The sequence below is a fragment of the Epinephelus fuscoguttatus genome, linkage group LG16 (assembly GCF_011397635.1).
Source record: "Epinephelus fuscoguttatus linkage group LG16, E.fuscoguttatus.final_Chr_v1".
NCBI lineage: Eukaryota > Metazoa > Chordata > Actinopteri > Perciformes > Serranidae > Epinephelus > Epinephelus fuscoguttatus.
In genome coordinates this window covers 23,217,099-23,235,019 of record NC_064767.1, presented here as the reverse complement: position 1 = coordinate 23,235,019, position 17,921 = coordinate 23,217,099, and positions in this window count along the sequence as shown.

The window sequence follows — 17,921 nt, the reverse complement described above, 5'->3', positions numbered from 1 at the left end:
CAAGGAGCCACGAGCTGCTTCAGTAACCCACCCCTTCATAAGCAATGGGAAGAAGGATGGAGACAAGCCTGCGTGAAACAGAGATTAGAGGGACACTCAGTGCCTTGTTTGTGTGTTTATTAGTATCATTACATTAAAATATTTCTACTTGGCCACTCTATGAGACTCAATGTACATCATATCCTAATTTCAGGATTTTATTTTGTCGTCTTATGTCTTTTTTAATTTTGATATTAAATGCAAGCTTGGATTTTTGTTAAGATTTCATCCTCCACAGGGCAAAATGAATGGAGTCAGCTTGACTGGATAATGAGCTGCAGCGATGCAGAAATCTATTAGGAGCCTGTGATTGAGGAACGGATGCTCCAAGGACGAGTTGGGTCCCTCAAATACCTCATTAACCAGTACAATCGAACTGCATGAGCTGTTAACAAAGGTGCTTTATCAAAAATAAATAGGGCAAACCGGATGTTCTCTTTTCGACGAATACTATTTTTGATCATACATCACCTAAAAATAGTATTCATTGTGTTTTACCTAAGAATGACCCGTTTATGGGGACGTACACATGCCGCGTTTTTGCGCCCTCAAATCCATTGTTTTCTATGTATAGCCTACGTGCAGCAGGCGCGCGTGAAAGTCAGAGTGACGGCATTGCGGCAGGCAAACGTTCCCAAGCCTTATTTTGTCAAGGTAAAAAGATTCAGCTTGTGCAACTCACCTGACGAGGAGCAGATTTATTTCCCTTTTATTATACAGTAAATGTCAGTCTGTGCTAAATATGGAGAAGTAGGCTAGTTGATGATTTTAGTGCAGGGCTACCAAGAGCTTTACATCTGTCCCACTGACAATATTTTAGGCCTACAAAACAAGGCCTGGAAGAGGACCAGCTCTGTACACATGCGCATTTTTTGCGCCGTAAAATTCATTGTTTTAAAATGTAGACAGGAGGCAGGTGCGCTCAAATGTGTTCCCCAGCACCTAGGCTATTTTTTTAGGGTGCAATGGCTGCACTTTTGGAACGCAGCAGCGCGCACCGCACATCATGTGATGATGACCAACCAATCACAGTCAGGAGATATATCTTTCCTGTCATCTATAAAAATCTGTCTGTGATAAATATGGAAAAAAAGTTTATCATTTTAGCGCAGAGCTGCCAGAGCCTCACATCTGTTCCACGGACAACAAAGCGTAGAGTAGCACCCAGCACCCAACCTCTAGATTTCCAGGTGGTTAAAAAGGCAGCAAAAGGCAGCACGGACAAACCAAACACTGCCAAGATAGGGCCATCGCGTTTCGGTGAAGGCCACCATGGTTAGCAGTCCCTCTGTAACAAGCAGTGTTGGAAACACTCTCATTTTTTTAACGTTAAACTGCTTTATTCAGTGTTTTGACAGATTTAAATCACCTGGGCCCAGTATTTCAAAACTTTTAATCTGGATCAGACTGGTCTGGATAGGATTAAATCTCAAAATTGGGTATTTCAAACCAGGATATCAGATCCTGATCCTAGTAAAATTGGGATATGGATTTGGTAATCCAGTCCTACCCAGAATCCTGATCAAATGCTGGTATTGGGTATTTCAAAATTCTAAGGTGGAGATTGGGATAGTTTTGAAGCTGAAAATCAGGATTATCCTGATCTCACTGGAAGGGTGGATCAAGCATGGATTCAAGGTGGATGTAGAGGGATGTAGGACACATGGCACATTGCAGAGTGTACTAATGCCGACCGTCAGGCTGGACAGAGGGATACTGATGCCATTCAATTTGTTTTCTTAACTTTACTGGGAAACTGAAGTTTGCGAAACCAGAATGTCAGATTACAAAATATAGTCTAGGCTACATTAATTCTCATCATAAGAGCTGCCGGACAAAATCAATAGTAAACAAAATACATGTTAATATACACAAAGCACAATAAATACCAAAGCACGTTATCACATCCTAGATATTCCTACTGATCACTACACCCAACCAATTCCCACATGTAACTCAAAATAATTTTACTTTGTTTTTTCTTTTTAACTCTTTTTTATTTTATTCCAGACAGCCAAGACAAAACTCATCAATTGAGCAAACAGAAAATGTATAACTGCTGTCCTTTCATACATAGTTAACACCATACAAAAAAAAAAAAAATCAACCAAAAAACACAACAGAGCCAAAATGAAAAAGAAAAAAAGGGGGAGGGACAGTACCCACATGTCAATCATTCTTTTTTAACCTATTAAAGAGGTGATCATTCACAGACCCAAGATGTCCCTGACCCGCCACTGCCAGGACTGCATCCAGATGGACCAAATGGACGGTCATTGAGAGAAGCCATAGTCAACCACTACTTTACTTAGACTCTTTTGATCAATAAAAACAGTTGTGTGGTGACAAAAGCTTTGTGGTCAACTTTTTTCAGTGAGAATAATACATGACACAAGTGCTTCACATAGGATAAAACAAAATAACTTTAAAGCAATAGTTAGAACAGACTGATGGTTATGACCAACTCAAATCATGCAATTCTGGCTTTATATGTATTGTGTACCTTATAATATTGTGTATTATAAAGCAACTAGATGGATATGAATCATTATGGAAACTGACTTATATTTCCCAACATTCTAACATCTGTGTTAATAAAATGTTGTGTAGTAGTTTGAACAACATAGACATTTCATTAGTCATTTAGTTGATACTTTCATCCAAAGCAACTTTGAATTGCTTTTGTAGTGAATTCACAATTGCATCTATTGTCTAAAACAAGTGACAAACAACATAATCTTGTGCTGTAGACAACATGAAAAACAGCAAAATAAAAATAGATGAGGGGTAAAAATACAAGTGGGATGATCATGGTAGTCAGCCTATATCCAAAGACATCAAATCCAGATTCTGTAATCCTGATCTTGTGGTATCTGGATCAGAATGATCCTATCTGAAAATTCTTTGAAAAACCAGGACCAAATCTACAAGATCAATTTGATCTGGGATAGCAAAAAGGAGGACTACAAAATCCGGATCATTCTGATCCAGATTAAAAGTTTTGAAATACTGGGCCCAGGTCTGTTTGATTCGGAGATGAAGAGAACTCTGCAGATAATTCAGCTCCTGTCAATAATAGCAGTCATTATTCCCATTTCTAGTGTGTTCACTGTCAGAGGCTAAAGAATACCACTGCAGTGGAACTGATGAAAATAACATGTTTCATGAAGCTTTTCACAACACCCCACTGTATCCCTGGGTCTTGTTGTTTGACAGCAGAAAGAAAACGCGCCTGTGTTTGTCAGTTTGGGCAAAATATGATGTTATTGATGACAGTATGGTTTCAGTGAGCGAAGAAGCCTCAGATGATAAAAGTGCTGGAAACCTGCAGTGAGACAAACAAGACAAAACTGCACAAATGGCTGCTGGGAGTTGAGATCAAAATGGATCAAATCACAAATTTGAATGTTTTGTTCATCCTTGCATGGTGTCACCTTTTGTTGCACTGGTGAACACACTGTGATATTAGAGTGGTGGATTCCACCAGTTTTGGGCTGACAAACCCCAGAGTCCCACCCACTGTCTCTCCAATGTCTTTTGTTCTTTTAATTGATTTGAAACTAAATTATATTAATGGGGGCCTATGACTTCCCCCCCACCCCCACCCACCCACCAATTCCATGTTGCACCCATCCATCTGCTGAAGTTTCAAATAAAAATAAAACAAATGTGTTTATATTTGAGATTATACAGATAAAACCTTTAACTGTGGATTTAGCACCCTAATGTAGGAGGAAGACAGTCAATCAAATCTCAGACATACTTTGAGATTAAGGATGACCCACGATGCTAAGAGTTAAATGCACAGTACAAACAATTTTAGGATTGTGGGAGCTTGCACTAGCAAATAGTGATATATAGTATCATATATAGTATGGTTGTTGTTGTTTATGGATATAGTAGCTTAATGTAAAAGGAAACTCAACCACAAACATGAAGATGTATGTCCAGCTTGGAGTCAGAAGAAAGACAAGTTGTGGAAGGAGGACCACAACTTCAGTCACCAGATGATCTTGAAAGTGAGAACAAATTCACTCTCAGTATTTAGGAATATCTTCACTAACGAGCTTTGGTCCATACACCATGCACGTAAAGTTAAGGTGCAGTTGACCTCATAGAGACCTCGGCTGACTGATCAGAGAGACGAGGTCCTGCGCTGAGACATGTGGCTCGCAGCTCTTCAAACAGTGAGTCCCGTAGTGTAACATTAAAACCTGTTTAGTTTTAAACAGGTTTTAAAGTCCCCCCAGTTGGGGGACTTTGAGAACAACTTTGCAAGCACAGTGTGAAACAATACACTGATCATGAAGAACATAACATTAGTGATGCTGCACATCAAATTAAACAGCAGAACCTGGGCTACAAGGCTGTAAAAACCGTTTTACATGCCCCAAACACAGCTCAAACAACAACTAAATAAACAACAACAAATCCAGCTCCCTACAGCACCGAAATCCCGACCAACTCGGTATATTTCGGGCTCTAACTTGACCACACGTTATTCACAACACACGCCATTCATCTCAAATGAAAGCTGAGACTTCGCTCGTTTTGGTGGGTGTAGCATCATTCTATCGGCTCTAACGAATCAAATGAGGTGTCAATCACTCAAATCGGCCAAGCCGTCGTGGAGATACGGGCCTCCAAAGGTGTGTATTGGTCAGTTTGGAGTGGGAAATAGAGGAAAAAAACGAAACAGGCAGTTGTATATGTATACCCTAAACATCAGTAGGGATTTACAGAAACAAAAAATGAAAGATATAGGATATGACATGCAAACATGGTGCAATTTTGGAGAGCTCGCCTGAATTTTCTGTACTAAAACCAAAATATTTCATTTGTGCTGTGTGCCAGCTTCATTCACTCTTCACATATAACACATATACTGATATTTCAATCAATCAATCAATCAATCAATTTTATTTATAAAGCCCAATATCACAAATCACAATTTGCCTCACAGGGCTTTACAGCATACGACATCCCTCTGTCCTTCAGACCCTCACAGAGGATAAGGAAAAACTCCCCAAAAAAACCTTTAACAGGGAAAAAAAAACGGTAGAAACCTCAGGAAGAGCAACTGAGGAGGGATCCCTCTTCCAGGACGGACAGACGTGCAATAGATGTCGTACAGAACAGATCAGCATAACAAATTAACAGTAATCCACATGACACAATGAGACAGAGAAAGAGAGAGAGAGAGAGAGAGAGAGAGAGAGAGAGAGAGAGAGAGAGAGAGAGAGAGAGAGAGAGAGAGAGAGATGCAGGTAATGACAGTAGCTTACAACAACATTATTGAAAGTAATAATATTATATATATATTTCTGGCTACTGCGGTAGAATATGTTGAAAGTATGTATTAATATCTGGCAGTCTACATGTGTGACAATTGTATAATAACAGTAGAAGTATGACTAATGACTAATGATGGCAGCAGCAGCAGCAGGAGGCATCTGGCGGGACCACGGCAGCAGCACAACCACACACGTCACGCTGTCCAGGCACCGCTGCGATATGAGTTAATCTGAGAGACAGTGGAGCACAAAGGCTCCGGAGAAGAAGCCGAGTTAGTGACATCCAGAATGGCCGAGTTAGCAAGATGCAGTAATAGAATACGAGAGAGAGAGAGAGAGAGAGAGAGAGAGAGAGAGAGAGAGAGAAGGAGAGAAGGGGCCTGGTGTATTATAGAGGGGTCCTCCAGCAGACTAGGCCTAAGTCAGCCTAACTAAGGGCTGGTACAGGGCAAGCCTGAGCCAGCCCTAACTATAAGCTTTATCAAAGAGGAAAGTCTTAAGTCTAGTCTTAAATGTGGAGACGGTGTCTGCCTCCCGGACCGTAACAGGAAGATGATTCCACAGGAGAGGAGCCTGATAGCTAAAGGCTCTGGCTCCTGATCTACTTTTGGAGACTTTAGGGACCACGAGTAACCCTGCGTTCTCAGAGCGCAGTGTTCTGGTGGGATAATATGGCACTATGAGCTCTCTAAGATATGACGGAGCTTGACCATTTAGAGCTTTATAAGTTAACAGTAGGATTTTAAATTCAATTCTGGATTTTACAGGGAGCCAGTACAGAGAAGCTAAAACAGGAGAAATATGATCGCGTTTCTTATTTACACATCTACACATCTTAACAAATCTCACAAGTGTTCCTTTTACCATGACACCAAAAGTATTCAAATAGACCTTGTGGTTGCAGAGATATATTCATTTCATTATGGGTATGCAATTTTCGAGCAGAGGCCTATAAAATAGGCTTAGCTTTTTCAACACAGATTTGCATACTGGCTGTATGAAAGTCTGCATAAAGGCTTTATGAGAACGATCAGGATTGTCAGTGGTGGTTAAATTCAGGCTTGTGAGTAATGTTGTGGCACTTGGAAAATGTTCGTGCTGTGATGAACTGTGACACAGACGTTGACTGAGTGAGTTTTTTTCTGTCAAGGCTGCAGTTTTTGATTAGCAGTCTTATACTGATGTATTAGCTGTCTGTTTTTTTTTTTTTGTAATGTAGTAGTGCTGGCATTTTACCACATTTGTTGTCATGTTTTGTTTTGTTCCTGACCCCTATTTAATTTGTTCTTGCAAGAGGGCTACTTAGAGCGACAGTGTGACGGATTTAGAGGCATCTAAGTGAGGATTTCAGATTGCAGCCAGTTGAAACTTCTCCCATGTGCCAAGCATGAATGCTTGGCAAGGATTCCTTTGGTGTTCATTGTTAAGAAGACGTTTACTGTGAATTATCTGCAGAGTTCTGTCCCCCTCCCAAAAAGAAAAAGAAAAAAGAAAAACAGCACAGATGATTAAAAGTAGTAAAAACACTGAATAAAGCCGTTTCACCTGCTCTACCCTGATCCAGACATTCAGGGGTTTTTTTCTGGAGGCCTAATTATCCGCAGAGGTCTCCTCCTCTCCAAAACAAACAAACCCGGTGAATTGAACTGGTAAAAAAAAAAACACTAAATGAAGCAGTTTAATGTTTCTCTGATGCTGTTTGGCTTGTCAGAAATAAGCCGCTAACCCAGCACCTGCTAATGTGTGCACATCTTTTTTCTCTGATAACTTAAAGCCATAGTTGGTAATCCTGTTCAGAAACACTTCTTGGTATACTGGGTGAAATGGTCCTTCGATCCTGAGAGTAGTCAATACATAATGTGTTCACAAAAAGGAATGAAAAAAATCTGACCTCTGTGGCAGCTGCAGGCCTGTAAAAACTCTGACCAATCCCTGCCATTCGGTGCGAATGGAAAGAACCAATCAGATGCCTTCATGTCTCGTATTGCCTGAGCCCCCCTCCGTCCCTCCCTCCCTCCTCCCTGCGTGCACTCATCACGTGTCACCGTTGCCGGAAATATTCAGCACACTCCTCAGCAGAAATACTGAGTTAGCAGGAGTTTGCTGCACAATGGCAGAGAAAATGCAGCCAAAACTATCACTTCCAGTGTTACTTGGAATGGCTCACCCCGCTGAACAGGCTGAGAAGAGAAAGTCAGAGGTAGAAAAGGCTGCAACGAAAAAGGCTTTGGATAAAGTGAGAGGACAAACCAGACATCAACATCCGTGCAGCTTTTGAATGGTGGAGACAACTGAGGGAGCTGAAGGCCCTGAAAAGTGATGCAGAGGTTCCTGTCCTTCTGTACTCAGCTCTCCTCTGCTCTGCTGACTGTAGGATGCGCATTCAGGCATGTCTGGACTCGTGGCTTTGGACGGAGCACTGATGGGAGGGGGAGCAGGGGGTGGAGCTTAGAGGAGGTGCCGCTTTCAAATCTTGCTAGCTCTCCAACATTACCAACTATAGCTTTAAGATCCAGACTTTGCGGAAGTTTTTACCCAGAGCCAAATTATCTGCAGAGGTGTCTTCCTCTCCAAAACAAATGGACCTTAAATTATTACTGATAAAAACACTACGTAAAGCAGTTTTATGTAAAAAGAAAATCAGTGTACTTCTGATGCTGCTCATCGCAGAGCTGTTGATGCAAAAATGCAAATGGCCTTATCCAGAGCCAGTGCCTGGTTTGTCCGTGCTGGGCTACTTTAGAGACAAGGCGGTGCAACATGGCGATTGCCTTCGACAAGGACCCGCTCCGGATGTAAATATACAGCTCATTCTAAAGCAATAAAAACACAACGATTCTTATTTTCAGATTATTTGTACACTGAACAAAACATACTTATCATATTATATTCTATAATATATCCATTTAAATTATTATTTTTAATGATAGAAAAGTGGATATTGTTGCGATATTGTGGTGAACATTTACTGTGACAGCTCTTTGGTGGTGCTGAATCTCCTTATTTTGTGTAAAAAAATCTGTCCAGCAACATGATTCATGTTATAATTTTACAGCAAACTGATTTATAGATATGTTGATGTCCTTATTGTCACTAATAGTAGTAAAGATAAAATAATAAAATTCTCTGCTTGCTCACTGTTTGTATGTGTTCAATGAATAGATTGGCTTTTAGGGAAATCTGATTATTCTTTGTTTTACCCAGAATTAAATGAGAAGATTAATACCACTGTCAAACATGAGAGTGGTATTGATCTTCTCATCTAAGTCTCGGCAGGAAAGAGAAACAAAACGCTGAACTATTTCTTGGTTCTAAAGGTGTTACATCAAATTAGTTCAGTGAGGGGCGTCTAATAATTGCTTTATTTGAAGCACTGTCAATGTAAGCCAGAGCAGCAGAAATTAAACATGAATGGGATCTGGCAGATCTTTATTCTTTGAGTTCAATTTATATTCACAACAACATTAACAACCAAAAGCAAATCTCATTAGGAAACAATCCTCCAGCTGAATAAAGATGTCAAGCACAATGCAGATAAATGTCCATTAGAGCTCACAGCAGGACTGGAGGAAAAAATGATTGCAGTTTGTTCTGAAACTAAATAAAGATTTGCACTCACTCGCACACAGCTGTGAAATCGTGATTTTGTGGATTTTGCTTCGTTATTTATGTGACGTAAAATGAACGTGCTGCCTTCAGTGACAAGTCAGTTTAATTGCTTTTTTGACTTATGTACAGTACATGGTTGCCATGACACTTCAGTCTGTGGGTCTGTGGGCTGTCTGTCAGTCCATCCTTCTGTCCCACATTTTCATAAATATGATGTCTCAGGAAAGGCCTTTCTCAAATTTGGCACAAATGTCCACTTGAACTCACGCATGAACTGACTGGATTTTTGGTATTCAAAGGTCACTGTGACCTCACAAAACCTGTTTTAGACCATAGCTCAAAAATTCATACCCTAATTATGACACACAAATCTCACACAAGTGTCTAACAGGATAAAATCATGAGGTGATAACATTTAAAATCCAAAAGGTCAAATGATGTTCTGCAAAAACACTTTTTCTGGCTATTTTTCAACACCATAACTCAGGAACAGAGGGAGAGACATTTGGTCAGATACTGAATTAGTGACAATTATTTTGGGTGTCCACTTTTAAACTGTGCTGATTGTATAGATCCTCAGTCTGTAATGTAAACCACATCCTCTATCCTTTTAATATCTACAATTTTGGGAAGAACTCAGGAAGAGCTACAGAGGAGGGATCTGTCTCTGCGGATGGACAGACATGCAATAGATGATGCATGTACAGAATAGACGAGCATTATGGCAAACATCAAAATATCACAATTACATTTAGATGGTGACTACAAGAATGGATGCAAGAGGACAATGAGCAACCCCAGGTGTCATCAAACAGACCTGAGCCACACAGTTTCCACTGCACCATCGAAATCTGGACGGACTAACAAGAGCAAAGCTCAGGCACATCACTGACACAGGAAGTAAAACACACAGCGGGAGAAGGAGTCGAAAAGTACATGCATAAAAATAGACAGAGAGAGACAAGATGAAATGCCGAACTGCAACTTGACTGGTTTGCAAAGGCACACAACTACAAGGCGGTGATTCTAGTTTCTGAGTGAGATCCAATCTTTGTCCAATCATTTCTATTGATTCCCTCATCTTGGTATCAATCTTCATTCAAACACCTGACAGAGTCGAGTTGTTTTTATAAATCGTACCGTCAACAATCGGTCTATGTTCTGTTATTTGTGTCTGACATGAAGCAGTGTTACATAGACTAGTATTGCTGTGTTAGTAATGAGGTTAAACCCCTGTCATGTCAAAAGTAATTTTTAATTTAGTGTTTCATATGAATATTATCAGATTCAGTGCCCAATTTCCAGATTTATCTGCCTGTTGAATTCGTTTAAGCCCAGGTAATTAATTTCCTGCTGTGCTTTGTGGGGTTTTTGTGTTGGCTGCTGCTCAAATATCTGCGACTGAAGCTCCTGAAACTTATACCCCTTTGACACCAAAATTAGTGCATGCATGCAAGTTTTTGAAACATGAAAACGGCTAAAAATAAGCAATAGACTCTATTCCATTACCAGTAGATCAGAGCTGTGTACATGCTCTGCAGCAGATAAGTATGCCTCTCTGTTTTGTTTTTGTTTTTGCTTTTTTCCCTACTGGTTTTGTCACATTTGACGTCACAGATAGGCTGGAAAAAGATTAGTAAACAGTAGAAAGCAGCAAGAAACACAGTGAAAATGTCACAGTGGCTGCTTCTTTTTTTATATATCTCTTACTCATTCAGTCTCTTTCCCACTCAGTGCTGTCTAATTGTGAACAATGTTGGAGCGTTGCTTGGGCACAGACGGATGGTATTGTGTGGTGGTGGTGCATCATTGAATCTCACCGGTAAAGGTGCTGAAAATAGCGTGTTGCTCAGGTGTTGTGTGATTGGGACCATAGGCGATAAATACTCATGACTACTGCAGAGTCTTTACCCTGGTGTGAACGCTGATTGTAACCTTTCATTGCATACAAAAGCCGGATGTTAGCGGTTGTAAGTGTTTTTTTGTGCAGTGGGAAACAGGCTTTTTAGCACCAAGGATACCACTGCTTTTCCTGTGAGTTTGCAACTGATCAATACTCCCCATTAAAGTATCATGACTGGGATAAGATAACAAAAATGACTCAGCAGCACTGAATTTGAAGTCAAGCGTTCTCCCTCGGGGGTTCGTCTCAGCTGATGAGATGAAGTCCAGCATTATAAAGATGATTACAAATAGGCAGCGATTTGTTTCTGTCTTCTATTTGAGTAATGCTTTTGGGCTCTAGAATCCCACATCTCACATGAGGCGAAAACACAAAACTCCAAAAACTTATTATGAACAAGAAAGTAACCCACCAAAGCTTTTTATTTAAGAAACAGGAACATCCTTTTGATTCCTTTTATGTTATTTCCTCATATTTATTTGCATTTAAAGAGTCAAGAGTGTTATCCAGTCACAGAGATTGCCAGGACAATTATGAAGATCCCCACACAATATCTGAAATATCTGAAAGGAACAACAGCAAATGGTTCTGTGAAAAAGCTGCACCCAGACACTTGGAGCTGCAGGTATCATGCTGTGAAAATGGTGAAATCACGGCAGTATTCTGGTTTTGATTTCTTGGCATGATTTGCAGGTTGGGTTGACTCTGACACACACACTGACCTCATTGTTTGTCATCTCCGTCAGTGAGCAGGATATGCTTCCACACAAGAGCTCATAGACATGATGTTAACTTTTAAATGATAAATGGTACATGGACCTGCACTTGTATGGCACTCGTCTACTCTTCTGACTACTCAAAGTGCTTTTACACTACATGTCACATTCACCCATTCACAAACATTCACCAATGGGTGGCCGAGGCAACCAGACAGGGTGCCACCTGCTACTCAGTAACCATTCACATGCACTCACGCATCAATCGAACAGCCATTGGGAGCACTTTGGGCTTCAGTATTGCCCAGGGATACTTACATGCGGATGGGACCGCCTATCTTCCAATTAGCGGACGACCCTCTCCAGCTCTGAGCCACAGACACCCCAGATTCGCCATATATGATTTTCCAGGGTGGCCGTATGATGTATTCTTTTTTTTTAAGCATCATCTCCTTCATTGCTTAGCACATCTCAGACACCTAATCACACTGCAGGCTGTGAAACTAAATCAGTATCTCACAGACCTCTGACTCAACTTAAACCTTTGCCTTTTGTCTTATCATGCTACAATTTGAGTTTGTCATTTCAGTTTCACACCAGCCAGTTTACCCTCACTATTAGTGACAGTATGTTACATACATGTGCGTATCAGTCCTATGTGAATCTGTAGGATCTACTGAAACATAATGATTAAAATGTAGAGATACCCAGACAGTAATTGTCAAAGCGTCAGTGTGAACAACTTGGATGAGAGGATGAAACAGAACTATCCTTCTCGTCACTAGAAGAGGAAAAAACACCATTAGAGTGAATTGCGGGCATGGCGAACAGATAAACTAGCGTTCTCTCTTCTTCGAGTTTGATGTCAGCAGATTACTGTAATGCTAAGTTGATGCGTTAGCTTGCAGTGCATATCTTGGTCTGTCTGTCTGTCTGTGTCTTGCTGGCCAGCCACTTCCTGAGCTGTGTTCTGTTCATGATAAAACTGAGAGTGAAATACAACTATTCATCACATTTGATAAACACCAACAGACAACGGTGTTCCCTGCAGCCTGTAAAAGATAGCCACATTGCACGTGAACATGGTTTTATATGTGCATGCACCATATCCTCTTGGGTCCCAGAAGAAAAGGTGTTTATTGTCGAGATCTTAATGTAATTTATTGATGTTTTATAACATGTCCCTTGTAGTGGACATCAAGTTAATCTAAAAAAAAAAAAGAATACACATTTATATTAACATTAACATGATTAACTTCACATTTAAGAAATGTATTATTGAAGCAACACAATGTAGGACTGCTCTTTTTACCTCACGGGGTCCCTCTACAGACAAAAACGGTATTGTCTGTTACAACTGTCGCAAAAATCTTTCTGCATTTGTTGACAAGCCAACGATACCGGTGAACTTCCGTAAGCTGGCCGTGTAATGCGTGATCATCATGTCTTCAGAACAGGTGAAGTAGCCTTATAGCATTTTGTACATACATGATTAGGCCGAAACTCAGAAATGAGTTGCTCTCTGCATGTCAGGGCTGACCTCCTCCTCCTCCTCACAGCGCGTGCACGCACACGCAGACACATAAACTCAGAGTGAAGTCGGACAACAGCAGAGAGGCTGCCGGTGCAGATGAAGGGAATATAACTCCAAGATTACTCTAGTTGACAAGAGCTACACTTGTTACTGTAAGTAAGTGTGATAAAACCTCTGCCAGCCAAGCCAATACTTTATCAATACATGTGATCAGCATGTAGAAAGCCATATTTCAGTATGGGGTATATGACATATGCCGTAAAGCAGCCAAATTTTGTATTCTTTTTTGTGTCTGGGTTCCTACCCGAACCACGAAACTGCATAGTGCCAGTGCAAGTGAAACACACACTCTCAAGCAATGACGGAGGTGTCATCCAACCTATAGTGAGTTGATGTACCATCACAAGGATCTTGGATATATATTTTGAGGGCTCAAAAACTCCATTGTGTTGCTTTAAAGGTATTTTGCATGCTTTTAAGTGGCTATACATACAGTAGTGTGTGTGCATGTGCGTATTTTCAAGACAAATAATCTGACTTATTAATAAATTTCAACAAAATCTTTTCTGACTCCTTCAGTGTTGTTCTCTGAAGTATGAAAAGAAGTAAGTCCCACTGTCCCCAAAAGGCCATGGGTTAAAATGTGTACTCTGAAAGGCTTATAATTAACTTACACTTCTAAAGACTTATTGTAGTATAGTCACGGCTCTCATAAAAAAAACCATCATCTTTATGAGGAACAGAAACAGTTTCTCTTTATAAATATGACCACTTAATTTCCTTAGTTCCATTAACATTTTTGCTGCAATTCTCCCTTTTGAAAAGACAAACCTGAACCGATGGTTGATGCATTATTGTGTGCAAAGTAAGCATGGCTGATGTTTGTGAAGGTTGGACGGGACAGTAGTTGAGTCATGATGGTGCTTGGGGGAGTAGGGAAGGGACCCTGAAAATATCCTAGCCCGGGGTCCATGGTACTTTAATGCGGCCTTGGTTATGTTATCAGCTTTTTTAATGTGCTGTTCTGACACACTTTATAAATTCCCAACAACCCTGTGGGGCTGCAAATTTTAATGTAAGACAAATATGCAAAATATCACAGAGAATGGATCAGTTCTGTGGAAGAAAAAAGCTCCAGGTTGTGTCTAATATTGCCCTTTAGCTGCTCCACAATCACTGTCAACTTGTCGTTTAATTCTGTTGCACTACCCACTGCTGCTTTCACTGACCTCTCCCAGGCATCAGCAACACTAAATCAAAGTTGGCCTTCGAAGCGAGGGTCCATCAAAGTGGCCTCATGGAGGGAGTTTTGATTGCCTTCATCCTGTAATGAAAATGTGACAATTTAATTTTCTTATTTTTCCAAATCTCCCGAGACCTTCTTTTTCACAACAGTAATAAACAGTGTCCTCTTCAGGCTATGTGAAGTGCACCTTCAGCTCTGTCAGGATGGGGACAGATTGGTCACATGTGGGGGACCTGTCACTAGATGCACTGGGGGATGATGTTAACAATCTCCTCTGCTTTTTGGAGGTCGTCATCCAGCCTTTCCAGTGTGGGGAATAATGACAATATGAAGAGAAGAATAAAATATCAACAAAATTATTTAACAGCTGATCTTCCTGTCCATCACCTGTCTTCCTCCACTGGCTTCTTGAGTTGTTAATCAAGTGATGCTGCCTGCATGACTGGGCGCTGCTCCAAAAGCCTCTCCACCACCAGGAAAAGGCAGCTCCACTGTGCTCCGACATTCAGACTCATGTTGAGCTCTGGCTGATCTGAGAAACAAAGCTGCAATTTATATGACAATCTACATTGCTGAAGATGTTTTGAAACAACTTTTTGAAATTTATAAAGCCACGCTACTTACTGAAATGTTGCTGCTTCTCTGGCAGGACACTTTAGGCCATGGTGGACCTCTCCAGTCTCTTGATAACTCAAAATCTGGCACGCCACTTTGTAGTGGCACTAATGCTGTGAACCCTCTATGCTGCCAGGTGTAGAGAATGGGCAAAGATCCCTGATGCTGTTCACTGTGGCAGCTACAGCTTCAGCCTTTAGCTGGAATTCCCCCAGAATGCCATTAATCTCATCTGCCACTACTAGACCTGTCTGTGACTCATACACTGACTTGGTGTTAAGCACCTTCTGGTTAATGTGGCCATGACTGGTGTAGTACACAGTAACTGTTAGTGGTCCTGTGCCACAATGGTCCACCCATCAAATGTAACAGCAGCCTTGTACACTTGTGCTAGATTCTGGAGGTAGAAGGTACAGGTAGAAAATCAAAAAAACGACTTCAACATTACTAGTAAAATAAAATACAAGAACATCTATGCCAGAATTCTGCTAGTTGATTTTAGCTTGGCTTTTAATACCATCTTTCCACAGCAGCTGGTTGAGAAACTGCAGTTGCTGGGAGTGGGCACCAGCACTTGCAACTGGGTCTTGGACTTCCTCACAGGGAGAAGGTAGACTGTCAAAGTCAGCAACAGAACATCTAACACCATCACAGTGACTACTAGATCACCACAGGGATGTGTTCTGAGTCCACTACTGTTGCTGACATGTGACTGTTCTGCAATTCAAAACACCAACCACATAATTAAATTTGCTGATGATACTACTGTTGTGGGTCTCATCACAAATGGAGATGAGGTTGCATACAGGGATGAGGTGAAGATGCTAATGACTTGGTGCAACTGGCACAACCTCTCTCTCAACACAGAAAAAACAAAGGAGATGATTATTGACTTTAGGAAGACTGCGCTGACCCACCATCTTCCATTAATCACCAGTGGCTCTGCTGTTGAGAGAGTCCAGAGCACAAACTGAGGGACGACCTGCCCTCCAGAGACAACACCACAGCTGTGGTCAGAGAGGCACAGCAACGACTCCATCTCCTTCGGAGACTAAAGAGGACGGGCCTGTCCAAGTCAGCCATATATGTTCTACTGTGGCACCATCGAGAGCGCCCTCACCTACTGTGTTACTTCACTGTATTGGAACAGCAGGGAAGAAGAGAGACAGAGACTGAGTAGGGTCATCAAAACAGCAGAGAGGATCATTGGTGTCTCGCTGTCATGGCTGCCGGAGATCTACAGCCAGAGATGCACACACAGAGGGGCAGGGACCCCTTTCATCCTTCTCACAGTCTCTTCTCCCTGATGCAGTCAAGAGGGAAGTACGAGAGTATTCAGGCGAGGACGTCCAGACTGAGAAACAGCTTTTTCCCAGCTGTGATCAGACTGCTAAACAAGCACGAACATTACACCAAAGGCTGCTGTCCTATATACTTATATGTGAACAAATACTAATATAAATTTTAGCATTTATTCCTGCCACTATTTATTATTATTTATCTATTTGAAGGGCCACACTGCCTTATTTTAAATTATTAGTATCGATGAATTACTGCACTCTTTCTTTTAAACTGCTTTTCGTTTTTTATGTACCCCATAAAAATGACAATAAAGAAATAAAGTAAGGTAAAGTAATTTCATACACACAGTGATAGAGGGTACACTGCTACTCAGTTAGACCATTACAATTAACTAGCCTTGACATACTCGAGTTCAGGGCTTCAAATTTTGATAAATATTTGAATCTTATTCTCATTAGAAAACCTTGACCTTTCTAAGGGCAGTACATTCATCAGCTTTTTTATCCACATATCATGTGTTGGTGCGCAGAGAAACATTCAAATATACTCTTCCAATTAGTAAACAATTTTCTGACATGTCCAAAGAGAATATGTTGATGTCCTGTCTGCCTCTTTACACCTGTTACAGAGGTGGGAACATCAGGAATCTTATGCAATCTGTCGTTGGAGTCATATAGCCAAAGCACTGTTTTAAATTGTACCAGATTGTGCCTGGAGTTAATTGAACATTATGCACACTTTCAAGACTCTCCTCTCAAATCTCATCATCTATCTCTTCACCCAGCTCACTCTCTCAATTCTGCTTAAGTGCATTCATGCTGACAACAGTATGCCTCGAATAATGTGGTAAAAGTAGGAAACTGAGCCTTTGCTACAGATATTTAATCTTTAAACGCTTTTTAGCCCCTTTTGACAAATTATCTTCATGTCACAGATTTTACACACATCAAGTAAACAAATATTGTTTTCACACATCTCCTCTTTTGGTAGATTAGCCTTATTTGCCAAGGTGAATGGGGTCACTGTTGTTGCTGGAGAGCCAAAAATATACACATAAATATTTTGCAAATAATTTGATTACTTGTTTGCACTTAAAAAATGCAAGATTTGCAACCAAAGTTAAATTACTAACCTGAGGAAAGGCTGCTGTCGTCATCATCAGTGGTCTCCAAATTGCCAGGGTTGGCATTTCTCTGCTTTCAAGTGTATCCCATGCGTTAATAGGTGCTTCATTAAGTTGGAAGTGCTGCCTTCTCTACATGTAATTGTCTTTAAACATTTGTTGCACGTCCCTGTGTTGGATTTCTTTTCAGTGAACTACAGCTGCACATTAAACCGTTTAGCTTGAGGCATTTTAAACCTGTTTAATTTACGAGTTAACAGAAGCCTGCTGCCATATCACAGCAAGTGTAGTATGTGCTGTGATGCATGTTACATCTGTGTCGGAGCACCAAAGGCCAAATATTTTAATCAACAGCTCAGGCATTTAAGTAGCACCGAAATGAGGCACTGAAATCTGCGTAGTGATTCAGTCTGGTGCATAAAGGTTGTATGAAGGTGGTGCCATATTGGCAAAAGGTTTTGGTGAAAAACAGACACAAAAAGAGGCGAACTGTGTTTTATTTGTCCTTTTGAAATGATCTCCACTGCAGAAACAGCTGCC